This window comes from Lathyrus oleraceus, chromosome 2, assembly GCF_024323335.1.
Source record: "Lathyrus oleraceus cultivar Zhongwan6 chromosome 2, CAAS_Psat_ZW6_1.0, whole genome shotgun sequence".
In the NCBI taxonomy this organism is placed as follows: domain Eukaryota; kingdom Viridiplantae; phylum Streptophyta; class Magnoliopsida; order Fabales; family Fabaceae; genus Lathyrus; species Lathyrus oleraceus.
In genome coordinates, this window is record NC_066580.1 from 69261163 (window position 1) to 69287254 (window position 26092).

The 26092-nt window shown below is 37.8% G+C and overlaps 1 pseudogene; it reads right to left on the minus strand.

The window, feature by feature from the left end:
• Positions 1-22890: 22890 nt before the first annotated feature.
• On the minus strand, positions 22891-24489 carry LOC127121959 (pentatricopeptide repeat-containing protein At5g56310-like; annotated as a pseudogene).
• Between the last annotated feature and the right edge of the window lie 1603 nt (positions 24490-26092).

Sequence of the window (26092 nt, forward strand, 5' to 3'; positions counted from 1 at the left end):
GTTTGTTCCTAGACTGACTCTTTTCTTGTTATCCCCTGCAGTTCCCTGTGGATTGGTTGTTCAATTGCTCAGTAACCAGTAATTGTCCATCTTTTCTCCAGCGAATTTTGTGGCCTTCTACCCAGTAACCGGTAGTGTAAGTCTTATTTCTGTGGTTTTCTACCTAGTAACTGGTAGATGTAATCCCCTCTTTGTTGGTTATCTTTACCCAGTAACCGGTATTGATATTCCTCCGTTTTTTGAGTATACCACCCAGTAATCGGTGATATATCTCTTGGATAATTGCTTTTGTCAGGAAATTTATCCCTTGCGAGTCATCTTTCATTTACCCTTGTTTAGGTGATGATTGTTTCTCCTTCTGATTGGTGATCATTTTATACACAGTAACTGGTATCCCGATGTCCTTTCTTTTCGGTCGATTTATCCTTTATTAACCCAGTAACCAGTTGTGGATAATCTTCCATGCGAGTATGTTATCTACGTTATGACGGTAATAGATAATATATCTCATGCGCTTTTCAGTCGAAGTCTTTGTTCTTCCCCAGTTGAGTAAGATTCGTATTTCCTTATGGAATCGAATGCCCATCCTGTAAGTCGAGTTTATTTTTTCAACCCTCCTTTTGGATGATGAGTGTCTTGGATATATTCCCAATTCACGTCTGGTTGGTCACCTATTATATGACCAGTAACCGGTATCCCTGGTGTTCCTTCCTTCTGCTCCCTATTATGACTTTTTGTCCCCTGTGGAGTCAGATTCTCCTGAGTTGAGATGTACCTTTTGGGTCCTCCTCAGATGTTTTCGGATGATTGATATCTCTCACCCTTATACCGGTCTTATATATTCTTTCTCCTTGAGCATGTTGTCCTCTCACCCAGTAACCGGTGTTTTGATGACATGTCTCTCTTTGGGTTTATTACCTAGTAACCGATAATATCTCATTATTTTGTCCTCAACTGAGTCCTTTATGGATTTCCCCGTCTGAGTCCGGATCTTTTATCCGATGTATCCCTTGTGGATAGTTTTGTTGTATTGGTCTTATTCCCCAATACATGCACCTTGGTGTCAGCTCGAGTCTTTCCATCGATTTATTTTCGTGGAGTCCTTCGTGTCTCCTAGCAAGTTTTCAAGTCGTGACCTGCTCACGCATTTTTACCTTATTTCCCGCTAGAGTCTTTGTTTCCCTAGTGAGTGTGTTACTCCTATGGATTTCCAGTTTCTCCCATTTTCTTTTCCATTGTGGCAATTATTCACCATGAAGATTTTATTTTGCATGCATACATTTGCATCATGAGGTCTCTTAGGGACCAAAATTCGTCTCTTTGTTATTATTTAAGCTCATTCTATCTCGTCGAGACGAAGGTTTTAACCATGTTGGTTCTAAGTGTTGGCAGCAATTTTGGTAAAACCTAGAGTGTTCACAAGTTTCACATGTGATGTCTTAACATAAGATATCTTGTACCTACTAGATGTTTAAAATGTGATTATGCAGGATTTTTACTGAGATGTCAGACCCGATGTCATGACATCTTTATACAGAACATTCAGTCTGAATGTTATGTATTATGTGATTGCGTTTTTAATGCAAATTTGTGTATGATTGATGAGATGATTGAACATGCTATCAATCAGTAATTACAACGAGATTAACTTATTTCCCAAGGAGATCTAATCAACTGTCATGAGAAGATATGAATGGAAAATAATTTTAGGGTTTTATGATGTCCAAGCCCAGCCAAATGCTTCTATAAAAAGGATATGGAAAACCTGATTTGATACACAAGAAATAATGAACAAAATATTGAGAGAGAATAAGGGTTTTAGTCTTGTATGGTCGTGTGAATTGTAAGCCATTCAATTCATCCATAAATGATTGAATTGGTCTGATTTTTGAGTTGTAATTTGTCACTCAAAGCTTTTAAGTATGAGTGTGTATCTACTTGATTGAAGCTGTTAAGTAAGATCAAATGTGTGTCTTTGAAGAGTGTCTTCTTTTCATGGTAATTCTTGTTTATATCACTGGTGTGATTGAGGGGGAGTGAGTGGGATCTCATATCTAAGAGTTATTAGGTAGAAGTCACACGGGTAGAGATTAGGTGAAAAAGACTGTAACTTGTGTTGTTTACTGAGAGTCTTTGAACTGATTCTATTTAGTGGATTTCCTTCCTGGCTTGGCAACCCTCAGACGTAGGTGAGTTTGCACCGAACTGGGTTAACAATTGCTTGCGTCTCTTGCATTACTGTTCTTTATCTTTTATCCTGTTTGTATTGTTCAGATATTAGTGTCGTGACATTACCTTCGACATCTCATATCTGATACCAGAATTTCAATTGGTATCAGAGCAGGCATCCTACTCTGGTTCTGGGTGAGATCTAGGGACGATACTTTCTGGTACTATGGAGAGAGATGGAGGATCTGTTCACAGGCCACCTATTTTGGATGAATCCAACTATGACTACTGGAAACCTCAAATGGTAGCCTTCCTAAAATCTCTGGATAATAAGGCTTGGAAGGCTGTGTTAACAGGCTGGGAACATCCAGTAGTTACTAAGGAAGGAGAAGCTACAACTGATAAGAAACCTAAAGAACAATGGACCAAGGGGGATGAGGATCTAGCCCTTGGAAATTCTAAATCATTGAATGCTATATTCAATGGAGTAGACAAGAATATCTTCAGATTGGTAAACAACTGTGAGGTGGCTAAAGATGCTTGGGATATTCTCAAAACCACTCATGAAGGCACCTCTAGAGTGAAGATGTCTAGACTGCAACTGCTCACTACCAAGTTTGAAAATTTAAGGATGAAAGAAGATGAAAATATTCATGAATTTCATATGAATATCCTTGAAATTGCTAATGCCTCAGGAGCCCTGGGAGAGAAGAGGTCAGATGAAAAATCAGTAAGGAAAATACTCAGGTCACTCCCTAAGAGATTTGCTATGAAGGTGACAGCCATAGAAGAGTCTCAAGACATCTCCAATATGAGAGTTGATGAGCTAATTGGATCCCTCCAAACATTTGAGATGGGAATGTGTGATGGATCTGAAAAGAAAGCCAAAAGCATAGCCTTCATGTCAAACACTGAGGAGGAAGAGGAGGAAGGTGGTCAAGATATTGATGAAGATCTGGCAAATGATGTAGCAATGCTGGGAAGACAGTTCAACGGACTTCTGAAAAAGATGGATGTAAGATCTAAGGCTAATGTCAAGAATATCTCATCTGACATCAGTAAATCCAACAATGCTGAAAGAAGAATAAGGTCAGATGAAAAGCCCAAAGAAGGAAAAGGAGTTCAGTGCCGTGAATGTGATGGGTATGGACACATTAGAACTGAATGTGGAACCTACCTCAAGAAACAGAAGAGGAGTCTTGCTGCCACTTGGTCTGATGAAAGTGAAACAGAAGAGTCTGCAAACCTTGTGACTGCCTTGACTGGAAGATGGGGTTCTGGTGAAGACTCAAGTGATGATGAAGTAACCTTTGAAGAGTTGGCCACTACCTGCAGAAAGTTATGTCACAAAAGTGAAGAAGTGTGTCAACAAGTTGAAAGCCAGAAGAAAGTGATAGCACAATTGGAGAATGAGAAGGCAGAACATGTGGAAACCATCTCCAAGTTGAAGACTGAAGCTGTATTCTTGAATTCTAAACTAGATGAGATGACCAAGTATGTAAGAATGCTAAACAATGGATCTGACACCTTAGATAAAATTCTCCAGACTGGACAAATAACAGGAGACAAATCTGGCATTGGGTTCAATGAATCTAAGCCTGAGTGCAGTTACACTGGTGGCAAACCTAAATCCAAACCTAAGTGTAGCCATATTGATAGCAAACCTGAGATGTCACAACATCATAAAGGAAGACAGCAGAAAGGGAAACACCAAAGATGGAGATGCCATTACTGTGGAAAATTTGGCCAGATAAAGCCTTTCTGTTATAAGCTATATGGTTATCCTAGTCATGCTTATCATCAACCTAGACCCAAACATCACAGACCTGTCAACAAAAAGCAATGGGTTCCTAGGAGTAATGTTACAAGTCTGATAACTCACACTTCCTTCAGAGTTTCAGCCAAAGAAGATTGGTATTTTGACAGTGGATGCTCCAGACACATGAGTGGAAACAAAAACCTGCTAACTAGCCTTCATCCTCAGGCCACAAGTTATGTAACCTTTGGTGATGGAGCAAAGGGTGAAATCAAGGGGATTGGTAAGCTTGATTGCCTTGGAGTTCCTGACCTTGACAATGTCCTACTTGTTAAGGGATTGACTACAAATCTAATAAGCATCAGTCAATTGTGTGACCAAGGTCTAAATGTAAACTTCACTAAAACTGAATGTCTGATTACTAACAAAGAAAATGAAGTAATCATGAAAGGAGTCAGGTCTAAAGACAATTGTTACATGTGGAGTTCTCAAGAAACTGGTTATTCTTCAATGAGTACTTTAGCCAAAGAAGAAGAAGTGAAGATATGGCATAAAAGATTGATCCATCTGCATCTTAAAGGTATGAAGAGGATTATATTTGTTGAAGTTGTTAGAGGAATTCCCAACTTGAAGATTGATGAAGGAAAAGTCTGTGGAGAATGTCAGATTGGAAAACAGACAAGGATGTCACACCAGAAGCTCAGACATGACATCACTTCCAAAGTTCTGGAACTCCTCCATATGGATTTGATGGGACCCATGCAGGTGGAAAGCCTTGGTGGGAAGAAATATGCATATGTAGTAGTGGATGACTTCTCCAGATACACCTGGATCAATTTTATAAGAGAAAAATATGATGTTTTTGAAGTCTTCAAAGATCTTTGTCTAAAACTTCAAAGAGAAAAGGAATGTCCAATTATCAAAATTAGAAGTGATGATGGGAAGGAATTTAAGAACAGCAAATTTGCTGAATTCTGTTCTTCAAAAGGAATTCATCATGAGTTCTCATCTCCCATTACTCCCCAGCAAAATGGTGTGGTGGAAAGGAAAAATAGAACCCTTCAAGAATCAGTCAGAGCTATGATTCATCCTAAGAGATTGCCTTACCACTTTTGGGCTGAAGCTATGAACACAGCCTGCTATGTTCATAACAGAGTGACCTTGAAGAAAGGGACTCCTACAACCCAATATGAAGTCTGGAAAGGGAGAAGACCTACAGTCAAATACTTCCATGTGTTTGGTAGTAAATGCTATATCTTGACTGATCGTGAACAAAGAAGGAAGATAGATCCCAAGAGTGATGAAGGAATATTTCTGGGCTACTCACTAAACATCAGAGCTTATAGAGTCTCCAATTCCAGAACAAAAGTAATAATGGAATATATCAATGTTGTGGTTGATGATCAACAGACTGATGTCATAGACGATGTTGAGACATCTCTAACTGATCCCCCAACTGATGTCTCAGACAAAAATAATGAGAGTGAACCTCCTCAAGCTGAACCTGAAGATGACAAAACCAACAAGGGACCCTCCATCAGAATTCAGAAGGATCATCCCAAAGATCTCATTATAGGAGACCCAAATAAAGAGGTCATAACTAGATCAAGGGAAGTGATCTCACATGGCTGCTTTGTGTCCAAGATTGAGCCTAGGAATGTCAAGGAAGCCTTGACTGATGAGTTCTGGATCAATGCCATGCAGGAGGAATTATGACAATTCAAGACGAATGAAGTATGGGAACTGATTCCTAGACCTGAAGGAGTAAATGTCATAGGTACAAAGTGGGTGTATAAGAATAAATCTGATGAACAAGGGGTGGTTACTAAAAACAAAGCAAGATTGGTAGCACAAGGATATACTCAAATTGAAGGAGTGGGTTTTGATGAAACATTTGCCCCTGTAGCTCGTCTTTAGTCAATTAGACTATTGCTTGGAGTGGCATGTATTCTGAAGTTCAAACTGTTCCAAATGGATGTAAAAAGTGCCTTCTTGAATGGCTACTTAAATGAAGAAGTATATGTTGAACAACCTAAAGGATTCACATATCCAAGTCTTCCAAAGCATGTGTACAGATTGAAGAAAGCCCTCTATGGGTTGAAACAAGCTCATAGGGCTTGGTATGAGAGACTCATTATGTTCCTCACTAACAATGGATACAGGAAAAAAGGTATTGACAAGACCCTATTTGTGAAGAATGAAGGAGGAAAACTCATGGTGGCACAAATATATGTAGATAATATTGTGTTTGGTGGGATGTCAGATCAGATGGTCGAACATTTTGTTAGACAAATGCAGTCTGAGTTTGAGACGAGCCTTGTTGGAGAGCTGGCCTATTTTCTTGGGCTACAAGTCAAGCAGATGGAAGATTCTATCTTTCTATCTCAAAGCAAATATGCCAAGAATATTGTTAAGAAGTTTGGCATGGAGAATGCAAGTCATAAAAGGATACATGCTCCTACACATTTGAAAGTCTCCAAAGATGAAAATGGTGTTAGTGTAGATCAATGTTTGTACAAAAGCATGATAGGAAGTCTGCTATATCTCACAGCAAGCAGACCTGACATTGCATTTGCTGTAGGTGTTTGTGCAAGATATCAAGCTGAACCAAAAGTCAGTCACATAAACCAAGTGAAGAGGATATTGAAATATGTCAATGGCACCAGTGACTATGGAATGTTATATACTCATGGTTCTGGATCCATGTTGACTGGATACTGTGATGTTGACTGGGATGGAAGTGCTGATGATAGAAAAAGCACATCAGGAGGATGTTTCTTCTTGGGGAACAACTTGATATCATGGTTTAGCAAGAAACAAAATTGTGTGTCCCTATCCACTGCTCAAGCTGAATACATAGCAACTGGAAGTAGTTGTTCTCAACTGGTTTGGATGAAACAAATGTTGAATGAATATAATGTCACACAAGATGTCATGACATTGTACTGTGACAACCTGAGTGCTATAAATATTTCTAAAAATCCTACTCAGCACAGCAACACAAAGCACATTAATATTCGTCATCACTTCATTAGAGAACTTGTGGAAGAGAAAATCATAGCACTGGAGCATGTTACTACTGAAATGCAATTAGCTGACATATTCACAAAGGCTTTGGATGCTAATCAGTTTGAATGTTTAAGAGGGAAATTGGGGATTTATATCCATGAGAATTTATAGCAATTAATGTGGAGTGGAAAAGGTAATAAAAATATTATCTGCCCACTTAAAAGAAAGTGCCCCATTTATGGAAAATCATTACCAAATATTGGAACTACCATCTATACCATTTTCACACTCAACCTCAGCACAACCATTTCCATCTTCATCAAACTGTACCAACCATCTCTGCTAGGGCAACAAAAATATTTCCACAAGTTCAACAAAATGTCACAACATTCGTCTTCTTCTGGTTCAAAACCCACTCACAAAGCAAGGACTCCCTCCATGGATTTTCTGGATGAAGATGTTTTAGAAGTTATTCCTCTTTCAGTAATCCCAGGTGACGCCCATGGTCCATCTTCCACGGCAGGAAGCACTCAAGGTAACAATTTTGACAACCCTCCTCCTAAGGATGACATGCATTATGTAGATCGTGTCATTAGGAATCTGGTCACAAGGATCCTAAACGAAGGACACTCAGTCAAGGGAGTTTCGAATCCTCTGTCTAGAAGGGACCCCTCACCTGAGGTGGAACCTCAAAATGAGAAATATGATGATTCATCCAGGTAAGAGAAAGATATTGTTGCTGAGGGACTGTGTTCTCTAGGAAAAACCTTGCCTAGTAAGAAACCTGTAGATGCTTCTCAATCTAAGAAGCATGAATCTGCTGAAAAGGTGATTGATTTGGAGGAAGAGAGCTCAGATGATAAAAATGACACCTTGCTTCATCACTTGGAGCCAAAGGTTGCAAAGAGAATGAAGACCAGGAAAGGGAGGTATATGGCTGAGATGATGATAGCCAGAACTAGTAAGAAGGCTGTTGTTGTAGGTCCTTCAAAATCATGGAGTAAAGTGGAAGTCAAGAAGAGAAAGGTCAGAGAAAGTTCTGACTCTGAAGATGATGTCGAAGAAGATGTCACAGACATCTCTCCTATTAAAAAGCAAACTGCTAGAAAATCTCCAGCTAAGGTCGTTGCTCTGCATTTGGATAACATTTCCTTTCATTTGGAAGATGGTGCAACCAAGTGGAAATTTGTGATACATAGGAGAGTTTCTGTGGAGAGGGAACTAGGGAAGGAGGCTGTGGAAGTGAAGGAGGTTATGGAGTTGATCAAGTCTGCTGGTTTAATGAAAACAGTTAGTGCATTACCCCAATGCTTTGAAGGTCTGGTGAAGGAGTTTGTGGTGAACATCCCAGAGGATATTTCTGACAAGAACATCAAAGAATTTTGCAAGGTGTTTGTGAGAGGAAGGTGTGTAAGGTTCTCCCCTACTGTAATCAATAAGTTCCTAGGGAGAGGAACAGAAGGAGCTGTTGAATTAGAGGCCACCGACAATGAAGTCTGTAGGATAATCACTGATGGTCAAGTCAAGGAATGGCCAAGCAAAAAGCATCTATCTGCTGGCAAATTAACTGTAAAATATGCTATCTTGCATAAGATAGGTTCAGCCAACTGGGTACCAACAAACCACATCTCAACAATCTCTAATGTTCTTGGAAGGATTATATATGCTATTGGAACCAGGCTCAACTTTGATTATGGAAGGTTCATGTTTGAACAAATTGTTAGACATGCTTCCACTAATGCAGTGAAGCTGCCAATTGCCTTTCCCTCAATTATTTGTGGGATAATTCTAAGTCAGCAACCTGGTATTTTGAGCACCAATGATATCCCCAATAGAAGGAAGCCTCCATTTTCAATTCATTACAAGTTATTTGAAGGCAGTCATGTCAATGACATTGTCATGACATCTGCAATGAAGAAGCCAACATCTCAAGGTGGCCTGATTTCTCAATTGAAAGAAACCTATAAGGAGTTGGAAACTAGGATTAGGGTGGCTAAGGCTAGGAAAGAGGCTTTAGAGGTTCTAATTAGTAGCTTGGAGCAAGGAGAGATGGACAATATTGGTGAAGCTAAGGAAACAAATGCCCATACCTCAAGTGAGAGGTCAGATTCTCAAGATCAATCTAGTGGCAGTTCTGGATCTGAAGGTGAAGAAGATGCTACCTCCTCAGACTAAGTTGTGATGTTGATGGTCCCCCTGTTATGATGACACGTGTGTTCTGGATGCTGTTTTGGATGCTTGGATGCTTTGATGTTTTCTGATTAATGTTTGTGGTTTTTTTGGCAGTCTTTGTTGATGCCATGATGTAATTTTTGGGCTCTTTATGAGTTCCCTGGATTTATGATTATCTCAGCTATTGTAGCTGTGTATAATTATGGATATGTACCACCTGACATTGTGTTTTAACATTTTATATGTTATAACATCCTTTGTGACATTCTCTGCTGGACTGATTGACATTTATTTTGTCTAATTGGTCATTTTGGTCTATTTTGACTAAAAAGGGGGAGAAGTTAATATGTGGAGCTGCAGTTAATAGGTGATGAACAACTGATGTTGAAGGAGATGTCTGATGTTGAACAAAATGATGTTCTATGAAGTTCTGTTCTGTGATGTTGAAGGAGATGTCTGATGGTCAACAGGATAATGTTCTGTGTTGTACAGGTGATGTTGAAGGATATGTCAGAATGTCATTCTGAATGTTACAGGTGTTGTTGTTATTGAAGGAGATGTCTGTGTTGAACAGACTTAGGGGGGGAAGAAGCACCTATGTGTTTATTGTGTGTACTACTAGTTGCTATTATAGTTAGTAATTGTGTGTTTATTGCTTCTGCTGCTGCTTAACTTCTGATATGTTTTTACTCTTGTGAACAAATGGACTGATATATGTTGGTTGGTTCTAAGTGTTGGCAGCAATTTTGGTAAAACCTAGAGTGTTCACAAGTTGTCACATGTGATGTCTTAACATAAGATATCTTGTACCTGTCGGATGTTTAAAATGTGATTATGCAGAATTTTTACTGAGATGTCAGACCCGATGTCATGACATCTGTATACAGAATATTCAGTCTAAATATTATGTATTATGTGATTGCGTTTTTAATGCAAATCTGTGTATGATTGATGAGATGATTGAACACGCTATCAATCAGTAATTACAACGAGATTAACTTATTTTACAAGGAGATCTAATCAACTGTCATGAAAAGATATGAATGGAAAATAGTTTTAGGGTTTTATGATGTCCAAGCCCAGCCAAATGCTTCTATAAAAAGGACATGGAAAACCTGATTTGATACACAAGAAATAACAAACAAAATATTGAGAGAGAATAAGGGTTTTAGTCTTGTGTGGTCGTGTGAATTGTAAGCCATTCAATTCATCCATAGATGATTGAATTGGTCTGATTTTTGAGTTGTAATTTGTCACTCAAAGCTTTTAAGCATGAGTGTGTGTCTACTTGATTGAAGTTGTTAAGTAAGATCATGTGTGTGTCTTTGAAGAGTGTCTTCTTTTCATTGTAATTCTTGTTTATATCACTGGTGTGATTGAGGGGGAGTGAGTGGGATCTCATATCTAAGAGTTCTTAGGTAGAAGTCACACGGGTAGAGATTAGGTGAAAAAGACTGTAACTTGTGTTGTTTACTGAGAGTCTTTGAACTGATTCTATTTAGTGGATTTCCTTCTTGGCTTGGTAGCCCCCAGACGTAGGTGAGTTTGCACCGAACTGGGTTAACAATTGCTTGTGTCTCTTGCATTACTGTTCTTTATCTTTTATCCTATTTGTATTGTTCAGATATTAGTGTTGTGACATTACCTTCGACATCTCATATCTGATACCAGAATTTCAAACCTTCATATCTCCGGCTAGAACGACATTAAATAGGGGCATCTGTAAGACCCTAATTTTGACCCTAAGATTCCTCATGGCATCACGTTATTGCACAAGTGCATTGCCTCAAGGATCATAGCATGTTTGGCTCCTTAACCCTAGGGTTGGGACTTGTGTGAGTGGTTTGAGACCACCAAGCATGCTTGTATTGTATATTATTGCATTTCTTATTTGATTAATAACCAAAAGCACAAAAATATGTCACTAACTCTTTTTGTTTTGAAGCTCAAGTGATCATGTGTTCTGATGCTCCTAGGAGGTCCTTAAGCCCAATGAAATGGCTAGATGAAGATGAGAAAAATCATGACAATGGTCCACAAAGCTCCTAATCATCATATATGTCTCCAAAGTACCTCAATTTTCCAATTTGATCAAGATAACCCAAGGGGGCTTGAGGATTGTTTCCTAAGGAAACCCTAATTCAACTATGCTTTGACTGTGCCTTGCTCATGAAGCAACCTCAACCTCGGCACAGTCAATGCCCAGATGAATTAGGGTTTCCTTGGGAAACAATCCTCAATCCCTTTGGTTTATCTTGATCAAATTGAAAAATTGAGATGCTTGGGAGGAATATATGATGATTTAGAGCTTTGGGAACCATTTCCATGTTTGCTTTCAACTTCATCTGGCCACATCAATGAGCATAGGGGCCTCATAGGAGCCTTGGATCACATGATTGCTCAAGCTACAAAACAAACAAAGTTAGTGACATATTTTTATACTTTTGGTTAGTAAACAAAATATGAAAAGCAATAATATACAATACAAGCATGCTTGGTGGTCTCAAACCAACTCACACAAGTCCTAAACCAAAGGTTAAGGAGCCAAGATGCTATGATCCTTGAGGTTAATGCAATGTGCAATGTTATGATGCCATGAGGGATCTTAGGGTCAAAATTAGGGTCTTACAATTAGGAATCAGAATCTATAGAGATAGATCACAAAAACTGCTTGGCCTAAGTCAGAGTACGTACATAGACAAAGTGCTGAGACGCTTTAATATGCAATCTAGTTAGGTGTTCTGCTTAACTAGTGGCGATGTGAGCTGGAAAAGTTCAAAGCAAGATACAATTGCTGATTTTACAACCGAGGCCGAGTATATTGTTGCCTCAAGTGTAGCAAAGGAAGTTGTTTGGATCAAAAGGCTCATTAGTGAACTTGACATAGTTCCTAGCATTGTGGATCCCATTGGTCTCTATTGTGATAACAATGGTGCTATCGCAAAAGCTAAGGAGCCTAGATCTCACCAACGATTCAAACACATACTTAGGCATTATCACCTCACTCGAGAGATAACAGATAGAGGAGATGTGAAAATATGCAGAGTACCTACACTTGACAATATTGCTGACCCACTGACAAAGCCTCTTGCGCAGCAGAAGCATGATGGCCATACTAGATCTATGGGCATTAGGGGTATGCCTGATTGGCTCTAGTGCTAGTGAGAGATTGTTGGTGTAAGCCCTAGAGGCCAATACTTTTGGTACTTGTATCAAATTATTTATTAATAATAAAAAGGCTTTTTCTTTATTACATTTGTTTAATAAAGTCCCTAGAATAGCTAGTCCGTTTAATGTATCAAGTGTGACTTGATCATGAGATCATATTAAACATAAGGACACTATTCTTAAAGCATCAGTAGTCGAGCTTTACTGTGAAATGGGATGACATTAAAGCATTAAGACTATTATGTATATAGACTGATGATCACATCTCATGGATCATGGATAAGGAGTTATCAAGTCTTAAACATAGGTATGAATATTAAGAGTAATATTTATACTGGATTGACCCGCTATGAGAATAATATATAGAATATTATGCAAAGTGTCATAAGTTATTCTCATGGTGATAATGGTGTATACCACCCTTCGACCTGAAACCATTATGGATCCTAGATGTAGAGTCGAGTGCTTTATTGCTGATCAAACGTTGTCCGTAACTGGATAACCATAAACACAGTTGATGGGTACTCCACGAAGCATGCTAAGGGACATGAGTGACCTAGATGGAATTTTCCCATCCTGCATAACAGGATAAATGTCTATGGGCCTAATATTGAACTAGACAAGGATGACACAGTCTATGTCTTGTGTTTAATATAGACATAAGGGCAAAAGGGTAATTCTACACATAAGTATTATCATAGAAAGATTTATCAGATCACATGATATTTTCGTGTCTTGGGTAGCAGTGATGTGTTGCTAGATACCGTTCACTGTTTATTATGTTAAATACGTGATTTAATATAATTGCCAATGTCGCGAAAACCTACAGGGTCACACACAAAGGACGGATTGATGAGAGATAGAGTAACTAAGGAACACCGTAAGGTACGGTGCACTTAAGTGAATTGTAGAACATCGTAAGGTATGGTGTACTTAAGTAGAATACGAAATATGGTAAGGTATCACGCGCTTAAGTGATTTTGGCGTTTTATAAGATATGGGCCAAATACACTTAAGTGAGCTTTTTAGCTTGAAGCCCACACAAGTGGTTCTATAAATAGAACCCTTGTGCAGAAGCATTCATTACGGTTGCATTATTTTCGTTTTCTCTCTCTCTCTCTCTCTCTCTCTCTCTCTCTCTCTCTCTCTCTCTCTCTCTCTCTCTCTCTCTCTCTCTCTCTCTCTCTCTCTCTCTCACTCAAAGCCTTCATTCATAGCAGCTAGCACTGAGATTGAAGGAATCCGTTCGTGTGGACTGAGTAGAGACGTTGTCATCGTTCAACGTTCGTGATCGCTCCGTAGATCTGCATCAAAGGTTTCAATCGTCACAAGAGATCTGCATCAAAGGTTTCAATCGTCATAAGAGATCTGCATCAAAGGTTTCAATTGTCACAAGAGGTAACCTTTCTATCACTGATCATGCCCATTCGTAAGGATCACTAAAGGAGAAAATTTTAATTTCCACTGCATTTTGGATCGCAAATCACCTTCACGGAGTTCTGCACACTTAAGATTTTTTTTGTTAGAGTACCATTTTTGTTTCATCCTTTGTTATCATCAAAATCTTAGAGATACATTGTATAACCAACTTTGTTCTTACATAACCTAGAACAGTTACATGACCACCACTACTTTTCTTCTTATGAACAAGAATGTTTGCTTGAGGACAAGAAATGGTTTAAGTGTGGGAGATTTTGATAACACCGAAACACATTATGTATTTGACTCGGATTGCACATGTTTTACCGTTATTTTATTCTCATTTATACTGTTATGCTGGTACTTTTCCTTGTTTTCAGGTACATGGCCTAGAAAAGGCCTTACTCAAAAAAACGAAGCAAAATAGAGGGAAAACGGAGAAAAATAAGTAAATTATACACATGGTGTTCAACATGGCGTTCGCCATAAAGGTAGCCGCGAGGAATATGACGTGTCCCACGTCCCAACGGTCACAAAGACTAGGTCCAACCATTTTGGGAACATGGAGGTCCCCATTCCTACATGGCGGTCGCCATCTTTGATTTTGGCGCTTTAGTCAAAGGCAGTTGGAGATTCAACCCCATGACCATTATTTTTCCCTCACACGAATGCTGAAGAAGTTACGTGATTCCCTAGGTATAATACTAGTATAAATAGGACATTGTCATACCCTAAATTTTTACCCTAAGATCCCACACCTCATTTGCATTTTTTTGCATACAAGCAAGGTCACATTTTGGTCATTTCCCTTATCCATCTTTGGGTTTGCTTTTGTAGGGAACACCAAGCACCTCTTTGATGGTGTTTTACCTTTGTGTTTATTTGATTAATTTCTTATCTAACCACTAATCAAAATACCAAAAATATTTCTTGTTTCCCTTAAGTTTATTGTGCAAGGTAGGGCTTTTCAAATCAAGAGCATCTCAAAGTTTTGTTACTTAATTCTCAAGGAAAGTCAAAGGTTCGTGTGTTTATTTCCATGCCTTCTTCAACAAGAAACTCCAAGCTTTGAGAAATTTAATCAAGAGACAATCAAGGACACCTTATATGAGTTCATATGATCACCTATGTGCTTTGAAATGCAAGAAAAGTTCAAATACACAAGCTTGTTCCAAGGGGTTTGGCCTAAAAGTCAACATTTTGAAGTCAAGGTTCCAAAGATCACAACTCTTTCAATTCTCAACATTTTTTAATGCTTCCTTTTTAATGTTGATTCTAAGAGTTGGCAGGAATTTTGGTAAAACAAAGAGTGTTCACAAGATGTTATGTGTGATGTCTTAACATGAGATATCCTATGTACCTGCTGGAGTTCAAGAACATGTTCATGCAGGATTGTTTCAGAATGCCACATACAATGCCATGGCTTCTGATATTGGATGTACCTGCTGGAGCTTAAATGAAAGATATGTTCATGCAGGATTGTTTCAGATGACATACACAAGGTCATGGCATCTAATATGGTTCTACCTGCTGGAAGTTATAAAAGGAATTATTGGATTATGCAGGATTTTTCCAGGATGTCAGACCCGATGTCATGACATCCTGTACACAGAACATTCAGTGTGAATGTCTGGTGTTTTGTGATTGCACAATTAAAGGCAATCTTTGTATGATTGAAGATATGATTAGATGGCGCATTCAATCATGGATTACAACCAGATTTACTTATTTTCCAAGGAGATCTAACCAGCTGTTATAAAAAGATTTGATTGGAAAATAGATTTAGGGTTTTCAAGATGTCCAAGCCCAGCTGGATGCTTCTATAAAAAGGGACTTAGAAAACCTGTTTGAACACACAACCAATACTGAGCGAAATATAGAGAGAGAGCTAGGGTTTGTGTCTGTTTAGTCGTGAGACTTGTAAGCCATTCAAGTCATCCATTGATAATTGAATTGGACTGATTTGTGGTTGTAATTTGTCACTCTAAAGCTGTTAAGCAAGAGTGTGTGTCTTCTTGATCAAAGCTGTGAAGCAAGATCAAGAGTGTGTCTTCTTGATTGAAACTGTGAAGTAAAATCAAGAGTGTGTAATTGAAAAGTATTTTCTTTTCTCAAGGGATTGTTGTTTAAAATCACTAGTGTGTGGTTGTAGGGAAGTGAGTGGGTTCTCATATCTAAGAGTGCTTAGGTAGAAACTGCACGGGTAGAGATTAGGTGAGAAAGACTGTAACTTGTTGAAGTGTACGGAGAGTCTTTAAACTAATTCTATTTTAGTGAATTTCCTTCCTGGCTTGGTAGCCCCCAGACGTAGGTGAGTTGCACCGAACTGGGTTAACAATTGCTTGTGTTTTTGCTTTACCATTTTGTGTCTTTATCCTATGTGTGTTAACAGATATTAGTGTCGTGACATTACCTTCGACATCTTATATCTGATACCAGAATTTCATTTAATATGAATCTTCTCAACATCCTCTACAAATTCTCTTTACATGACAATAACCAATTATGCTTGGAGGACCATCAAAAGTTTGGAGACATTATAGGTCATTTGTGGACTTAGTGAAATTTGACCTATTTTCAAGTGACTTTTCCCCAACTTTAAAAAATCACAACTTCTTCAATTTTCAACATATGAGGCTTATTCTTTTATCTCAATTTCATTTGTGATTCCCTTTACAAGTTTTCTTCAAGGACCAAGGTTATAATGTGCTTGGAAGGACATGGAATTCATTGATACATTACAGGTCATTTTCAACCATGAAGCACTCAAATTTTTCTAAGTTATGTAGCCAATTTTTTATGTCAACTTCAACATGACATAACTTTGTGCTCAAACATCCAAATGTAACCTTTCTTGACACATTATAATCTTGGACATGATGTTAGCACATTGCAAAAAGAATGGGATCAAAAAGCCTCTTGAGTAGGATGCCCCATTGAGTTAAGCATGGTGACTTGGAACTGAAGAAATCGCCATTGCCCGAGTTTTGAACATGACTAATCTCAATTCCAAGCCAAATTAGCAAGTGCTTTGTTACTAAACATGTTTAAACAAGTCTTCAGAAGTTAATTGACCCTTAAAATGAATCATTTGGCTGAGTTTTGATGAGTTTCAAGTCACACTTTTCACACATTCAGATCAAATTTGTTTTGCACGAATTCTGCATTATTTCACATGCATTTGGATCCAAACACATTCCCTATAAATAGAGGAAGCTATTGTCTTAACTTGCAAGCTTTGGAGAGCCAAGAAATCCCTCATGCAACTTGAATTTTTTCCAGAAAATTCAACTACCATGTTTTGAGTTTCAGTTTGTTTCAATCCAATTTCTTGATTCCATTAGCACCTTCGGCATCCTCTGAAACTTTTGCAACAATTCCAAAGCTCTGAGACCTCCTGAAGTGCTCTAACTAGATCAAGCTTCACTAACTTTTGATCACCATCTGGACAAGGTAGTTCTGAGCATCATTTGAACTCAAACAAGTTACCACGATGTAGTCCTTCACTCTGTGATGCTTTCCCCTAACTTATCTAATGTTGATTGATTGTGTTCATCATTTAATTTTATTTTCCGTGGCTTGCTTGTTTCTGAAACTTCTCTGAAATTCCCTTTGCTCAGTTCACATAAATGAATTTGGAGTATAAGGTTGAATTCGGGATGAGAAGAGGATCACAATGGTGGTGGTCTCGTATCTTGAATTTACCAAATGATGAAACTCCAGTGATAACTCACCAAAGAAGATGACCGGAGATTTCTTAGGTTGTTTGAGTTGGAATCATACACATTGGCATAATGAAATGTTTTGATTGGTTGGATTTAAACTGGATCTTGTGTTTAACTTGTAGCACGTCCCGCCATGCATCCTAACCTTTAGAGTGTTGGATCTGCCACGTCAATTAATGAGGCGTGATCTAACATTCCGTGTTTTTTCTAATTTTAATTCTTTTTCTTTTATTATTTTTAATTGCTTTTTCTTTAAAAATTCATAGTAATTTCATTTTTTATCCAAAAAATCCCCAAAAAATTTCTAAAATTCTCTTTTATTTTTCCATATTTTATTTCACATATTTTTCTATTTTTCATGAATTTTCTCTTTTTTCTTTTGTTTTAATTAGTTAAAAATTACTTTTCTTCATTTTAAAATTCTGAAAAATTTACTATATGTTTCTTATTTTATTTTCAACCTTCCATAATTTTCTCGGCCATTTATTTGGTGTTTTAAAGGACTTTATGGATTTTCCATTTTATTTCTATTTTAAAATTCATTTAAAAATATCTTTGATGCATTTTGTTTCATTTAATTGCATTTTATATTTGAGTGACCTTATGAACTTCTGTTGGCCTTGGATCATGATGGTTTGGACTTAAAGTCTCATCAAAATCAATGGATCTTGGGCGGTGATAGGGTGAAAACCCTAATCCACCAAAATGGATGATTGATTTTGATGATGACTTGATCAAACTTTGATCCAATTTGGGTGTGACCTCTCTTGCCCCTTTCTTCTTCGTCTCTCTCTTTTCCCTTTTATCAATTGGATGGCTTGTGTCCATCTTGTTCATGATGTGTGGATTGGTACTTGATGAACTTTCATCATTTCAAATCTACCTTCTAAGTGATCATGGATCATTTAAGGTACTTTGGCTTGATGTATAAGTTTGTCCTAAGTGTCATGAAGTGTGGATTGAAGTAATGGACTATCCTCCTAGCCTTTGTGCTTGATCATCGTCCCCTTTCTTTCTTTCTTCTATGTGGCATGACTTTAGGAGAATGATTTACATATCATTTCTGTAGCATGTATTAACACGGACATTATTATTGTTCGACCTTAGATAGTTGTGATTCTACATAAGTTCAATTACAATTGCTTAACATAGCGCTAAATTTGTCCCAAAAGCAAAGACATTTTTATAAGTGAGATTATAAGTCTCCTATTCCTCATGGTATTGTGTGAAAATGTTGCTATTTTTCCATTTGTGAGAGCTAGTGGCATACTTGTTAATTTTATCCAAGTTGGAGCCCTTCTCACAAATGATGTATAGGTTCATATTTTCATGCTTGTGAGTGGATAGTTAAGTGTTCCCCAAAAAATGACCAAAACATCATTTTATCTTCACTAACATCCTTTACTAACTCTTCACTTGTATTAACTTCTATTTTAATGTTATTTACTTTATGCTTTTATTTTATGTAATTTACTTTATACTTTATATTTAGCATTTCATATCATATTGTTTGTGATTATGTTATTTTATTCTTTGTCCATTTAGATATTTCTTTTATATCATTATAAAGAAGACACTAATAAGAAAAAACCTAAAAAAGAAACTTGTTTCTCCTAACTCATGGACTTATGGTTACTATCGTTGGCATCATTGTGCAACTATGGACTTAGAATTAGGATCTTGACCTTTGCTTTGGGACTTATGATTTTGAGACATTGGAATTCATCTGATACCTATGACTTTGGACTTCTCTATGAAGACTTGGCTTGGTTACTTTGGTTTCATCTGATACATGGATTATTATTTGCTTATTTTGGCTTGTTTGAGGCTTAATCCAAAGGAGGGAATTCTTTCTTGACTTATGTCATAAAGCTTGCTATCTCTTAGTTAAAATTTTCCTCACTAGCTTTTACTTTATGCTTTAGGATAGTCTCTTCTTCTCCTTCCTTTCTTTAATTTTCAAAATCTTCTCTCTTATTCAAAACCTTATTGCTTTATAACTTGAATCATTTTTCTCAATAAACCTTGACTTTTGTCAAGTGATTTTCAAAACCTTTTTCCTAATAAATGCTAATCCATCTTAAGTATAGCCAGACCAATTTCAAAAGACTAAAAACTGCATAACTCATTTAAATCATTTTTGTGCCCTTGTGCATTTTTCCTTTTTAAAACTTTTCTCAAGGTATTATACATGAGTCATTTTCATAGTTGAGATATAATTCTCCTATCCCCATAGTATTGATGACAATTATTTTCCATCTGTGAGAGCTAGTGACATACTTATTGATCCTTATCCAAGTTTGAGCCCTTCTCATGATGATACAAAGTACTCATACTTGTGGGTGACTAGTTGAGTATTTTCCTTAAAATGACAAACTATCCTTTTCCATAAAAATGAATCAAAACAAACTCCTTTATTATTTTTATCACGAACTACGAGGTTTTGATCCTCCATTGCACTTTGTTGGTACATAGGCATGAGACTTCAAAAGTCTTGACAAACATAAAAATAAGGAAAATATACTTCTTTTACCATCTCTCCAATCTTTTAACAAACAACACCCTTTTCAAACCAAATGTACATATTTTCAAAGAGGTTCTCATGGAGTACCTTGGATGTTTAGGGTGTTAATACTTTCTGTCGCACCTCGAAAAATGAGAACACGACTATAAGCGAATCGCAATCGCACGCTCGCAATGATGGACTGAACAGAGTCGCCACCGAACTTTATTTATTCCTAAAAAGGAAAGGGAAAATATCGATAAAACCCAATAAAGAACGACAATGATTATGGTCGTCGCAACCAAATCAGGGTTCGGGAGTCGATTACGCAAGGGGAATATATTAGCACCCCTCACGTCCGTTGTATTCAACGGGAACCGTTTAGTTAGTTTCGTTTTGAATGTTAGCTTAGGTTAGTCTTCTCAAGTTATTATGAGAGAAAAAATAATAGGATCAAAAGAAAAGAGAAAATATTTTTGGATTTTTGCAATAAAGGGGACTAAACCTAAGGTTTTTTATTAATGGGCCTGACAAGATTTACAAATCTTGCTCCTACGTATCTCAATAGAGAAGTCAAGGCTTACGTAGTTCTGGGTAGAAAATGTTTGTTTGTTGGTCGATTTTAGCAAAAGCTATATTGTATTAATCGACGAAAACATTGTTTTACCCAAAACAGATGAGGAGTGGACGTATACCACACATCGAATGGATTTACAAATCATCATTCGGAAAAATGTTACTTATCTCGACTCAACAATCGTGGCCGAAACATTGTTTTGCATCACCTTAAGACAATATATCTTTCGTTTATGAAAAAGGTTTTTGATTAATCGTACGGCGGCGAGAAAAGAGTTTGATTGGTTGGATGTATTTTGAGTGATGGCGAGAACTTGGATGAGCGAGATATCCATCTCGAATCCTAGTCTCAGGAGCGCACGGTATACACCATGTTCCATTTCCATCTTATTTACAAAAGTGTTTAATAAAGATTAAGTATTTTTAGGTTTGATTGAGAAAAGGGTTTGAAGAAACCGCATTGACAATTTTAGACGATGACGAGAGCTAAGATAGGCAAGGCATCCACCTTGAATCTTAATCTCAGGAGTGCACGGTATACACCATGTTCCATTTCCATCTTATTGACGAAAGTGTTTAATAAAGATTAAGTATTTTTAGGTTTGATTGAGAAAGGATTTGAAGAAACCGCATTGACAATTTTAAACGATGGCGAGAGCTAAGATAGGCGAGGCATCCGCCTTGAATCTTAATCTCAGGAGTGCACAGTATACACCATGTTCCATTTCCATCTTTATTGAAAAAGTGTTAAGGTAGGAATCAAGTATTTTTTGAGTTTGAATGACGAATATTTATAAGAATGAGACATAAGCCCCGAGATCAATAATTCAGGGTTCCACCGGAATGCTAGATTCCAATGGTCCTTTTTCATTCGAATTATTTAAGAAAATTATTTAATGGACAACGAACACTTGATAAGAATCAATTGTTCAAAGAGTTACGCCAGAATGCTTGATCCCAACGGCCCTTATTTTGTCCAAGTTAATTAAAGTGTTTTAGGGACGAAAGAAAAGAATGAATGGTTAACCTAAAACGCGTGGCTCGGAATCAATCATTCGAGAGTTCCCACCAGAATGCTAGATTCCAATGGTCCTCTTCTTTCGAGTTTGTTTAAGAAAAGATTTTTGTAAGTTATAGTAAGAAATTATAAAAGATTTAAATAAAATAGCAAGTATAAAAAAATAAAGCAAATGGATATATGCTATTCCCAAGTATCGAACCCATCCCACTAAAGGAAGTGAAATCGCTCTCTCTCCGCTCGGCCACTTATGGTCATTTGTTTCCTTAATAACAACTTGAATATATAAACAAGAATAGATTAAAATAAAAATTAAAATAAAAATAAAAACTAAAACGAGATGGTCTGTTGGACTAATCAAAGCCCACAAAAATGGTGAGAGGGATCCTAAAGATCAACCCTAGCCGCCTGGCTGTTGGGTGGGAATAACAACACTTTAATCATCATTAATACCAGCAGACAAAAGTTAATGAAAGGTTGCATGGAAAAACCAACGGTCATTAAGTTCTAAATATGTTTTAATTGCTTTTAAAATAAAATAAAAGAGGAAGAACTGGGAACGTGAAACAAAGCTTCACAAAAGACTCGTTCATCTTCCTCAAGAAGACGGACCTGTTCTCTCAGCCTTACCCAATCTCTCAACCTCTCGCACCATACCCTAAACACAAACAAACCCGTGGCTTTCAAAAAATTAACAAAAAGCGCTCACCTTTGTCACTTGTTCTTCAAACCTCTCCGCTTCGTCAATCGCCGGTGGAAGGAGGAGACGAATATTTCGGTGGAAGATTACTAGGTTTTTTCGCTACAGTAGCCGTCGAAAATTTTAGGGTTTTTAGTTGTGGTCGCTCTCTAACCTCTCTCTCTCTTCTCTAGGGATTTTTTCGGCCTCTTCAACAGTATCCGCCCCTCTCCTTTTATACTTACCATGTTAGGGTTTCAGATTCAGCTTATGGAGATCAAAAGGGTATCCCTTGGAAGTGCTTTAAGGCGTTTCAACTTTGTCTGCCTCTTTTGACGCTTGACCTGGAAAAGGTAATATGAACCACGTACTTTCCTCTTGAATTTGCCTTAATTCCTCTTTTGGGTCGCTGTTGAACTTTACCGCCTTGCTGAGTTAACGTGCTTTTTACTGCAGTGAAACGTGAGCAAAAGAATGGAAAGCAACAACAGGTCCACTGTGTATCTTCTTCCTCAAAACTATGGCCACCTCTCACAATTCGATGTTATTTTGCTGCAGGAAATACGTTACGTGATGTGAGTGTAAGGGTTGGCTTTCCAACTCTAGAGACTGATGCGATCTTGGGTTCTTGCTGATATTTATTCAAAGACTTGGTATTAAGCTCATCATACACACTAGAAACTGGCATCTGAGAACTCAATGAACATTTCCATGAGGTGGTTGATGTTGAGAAGGATCCACATGCAAATTTTCCATTCCTATTCCTTCACCCTGCGACTGTCCATAAGGTAAACCGCCAAATCGTTGGTGAGATTGATACCCCTGTAACACATTAGAAAGCATTTGTTGTTGGTGGTGTATTAACAGTTATTTCTCCTCCTACTTCTGCTTCATCGATAACTCACCCTGCTGAAGTGTGGAACAAGCATTGAGTGCTTTTCACCCTCATGTAAGCTCTTTGACAAGTATGACTCAGCAACTACAGAAAGAAGATCTTTCATCTGAATCTCAGCATCCGTAAATGTGGTCTGGCCATCCAGATGAACTGTAACCTTTGAAGTAAGTGCGGAATCTTGAAAAAAATACAGCAAAGGCTTCTTGAAGACAGACAACTCGCCCAAGCAAATCAATCATGCAGCCATAATGCTCAACCTTAGGTTCAATTCCATATTCAGACCTCATCGACGTGAAATAATTACGACCTAGTTCAACCAATCCAACACGGCTACAAGCAGAATGGATGGCAATAAAGGTGACTTCATTTGGCTTGATTCGGCCCTCTTTCTCCATGCAAGCAAATACATGAAGGGCTTCCTCTCCTAGACCATGTAAAGCTAGCCCGGAAATCATTGTTGTCCATGTTATAACAGTATTACGTTTCATATTCTCAAACAAATGTAGTGCTTTACTTATGTTGCCTGATTTGGCATACATGTCTATGAGTGAGTTGTAAAGAGGAGAAATCATTGTTGCCCATGTTATAACAGTATCATGTTTCATATTCTCAAACAATTGTAGTGCTTTACTTATGTTGCCTGATTTGGCATAGATGTCTATGAGTGAGTTGTAAAGAGGAACAATCATGCTCAATTTGTGCTTTTCAATGTAGTTGTGAATCCACTCCCCCGGGTGAAGAGCACCCAAATCAGCACATGCAGATAGCACAGCCAAAATTTCAATTTCATCCGGCTTCACATTCTCAAGCTGCATTCTTCTGAAGAGCTTGATAGCCTCACTAGGATTATTCGCTTGCGTGTAACCTGAAATAAGAGCCGTCCAAGAAAAAACATCTTTATCCCTATGAGGCATAGAATCAAACAGCTTCCGTGTATTACACACATCACCAACTTTAGCATAAGCAGCAACCATAACATTCCATACAGAACCATTTTCTCCAAACAACAATACAAACTCATCAAACACCTTCCGTGCAGAAGAAATATCATTCCCACAAGAAGAATACATTTGAATAACCGAACAAACAACCGATAAACACGAGTCCAAACCAGTAACAACACCGACACAATGAACCTATCTCCCTAAAACAACGTCTTTCAAAGAAACAACGGCTTTCAAAACATAAGGCAAAGAGTAAGAATCAAGCGACAAGCCTAGTTTACGAACGAAGTTGAAGAACAAAACGAAACGTGTAGGGTTGGTTGAAGAACGTGCGGAGATTATGTTGTTGTAGACAAAGACGTTGAATGGACGGTTGTGATTGAAGGTGAAAATGGAGTAAGAGTAGTTTGGGAAACCGAGTGAAGCGGATTTATGAATGAAACGGGAGAGGTTGATGCAATGGGAGAGAAGTTGTTGGAGTTGTTGTGATGAGGGGAGAATGGTGGGAGAGGAGGAAAATGAGGATTGATGGAAAAAATTTCAGGACCAAAATCAGGGTATGAGAGTTGCCCCTATTTAAACATCCTCCACCAGAGGAAGATGAAACAACACTTTTCATCGGATCGCGGTGGGGGATGGTTAAATACTATGGAGACCCAGATTTTGATCCTGAAAAATGCAAATGTTATGATATGATATGCATGGATGCATGATTCTTTATATTATTTTTTTTGGATTTGTCTGTTAGGGACACGGTGAATCCTTAACAGGAGATGCTACTGGACGGACTAATCTGTGGGGAACTCTGATGGCCCACAGGGAAATAGACAAACAATGTACAGCCAACTCGCTAGGGATAGCAATCCTGCTGGAGAGTCAGACATACACTAGGGAGTTATCAAAGTGAAAGTCGACAAACGACACTTAGAACACCAGATATTTTGACAGTAAGTTCACACATGACTTACTACAACTTGAATATTTTGAGAAAATTTCCATAACAAGTTCATACATGACTTGACAATATTGGAATAATCAAAGAAAAAGATTCTTCAAAACAGGTCCAGACATGACCTGGTAATACTGGAATAAAGGCTCAAAAGCAACGGGTTCATACATGACCTAACAATGTTGGGGAATACCAAGAACGGTTCTGACAGCAGGTTCAAACATGACCTAACAATGTTGGGGGATATCAAAAAGGTTCCATAAACAAATTCAAACATGACCTGACAATACCGGAAAACGTACAAAGAAGGTTCCATCAACAGGCTCATACATCACCTAACAGCATTGGAAAATTCAAAGCGTTTCAACAATAGGCTCAAACATGACCTAAGAATATTATAAAACCAAAGAATTTTTAATCAACGGGTTCATATGTGACCTCAAAAATTGGATATTCAAAGAAAGTTTCACTCATAGGTTCAGACATGACTTGACGATTCTGGAGAAAGTCAAAGAATTTAATAACAGGTTCAGACATGACCTGACAAACTAGAAAACACAAAGAAAACTTCAACCAAAGGTTCATACATGACCTGAAAATACTGACAAACATACATATCAACTTTCATCAATAGGTTCATACCTGACTTGACACTTTAGAATACTTCTGACAATTCTGGAGATTTCTCACAAGAAATTCATCCAATCAATTTTTTTGGAGATTCCTAATAGGGAATTTATGCAAAAACAAAGATAAGCAGGAGTCTTCTTATAAGTAGATCATCCGTGCAAAAGGCTATGATGATTCTTCACAAAGAAATCGAACAAAACCAACATCATTGGAGCTTTCTAATCACGAAAAACCTCCAAGCTTCTGGGAATTCCTCAAGATGATGAGTCATACATGACTTTCACGGAACCATCAGGAAAGATAGGGTAATTAAACTCTCTGTACGTGCCAAACAACAATTGGACTTTTAACCGTAAGTAATGGATTACAACCAACTTTTAACGGATAGGTGCCAACAACAATTGGACTTTAACTGTAAGCAATGGATTACAACCAGCTTTTAACAGATTTTGCCAACAACAATTGGACTTTGACTGTAAG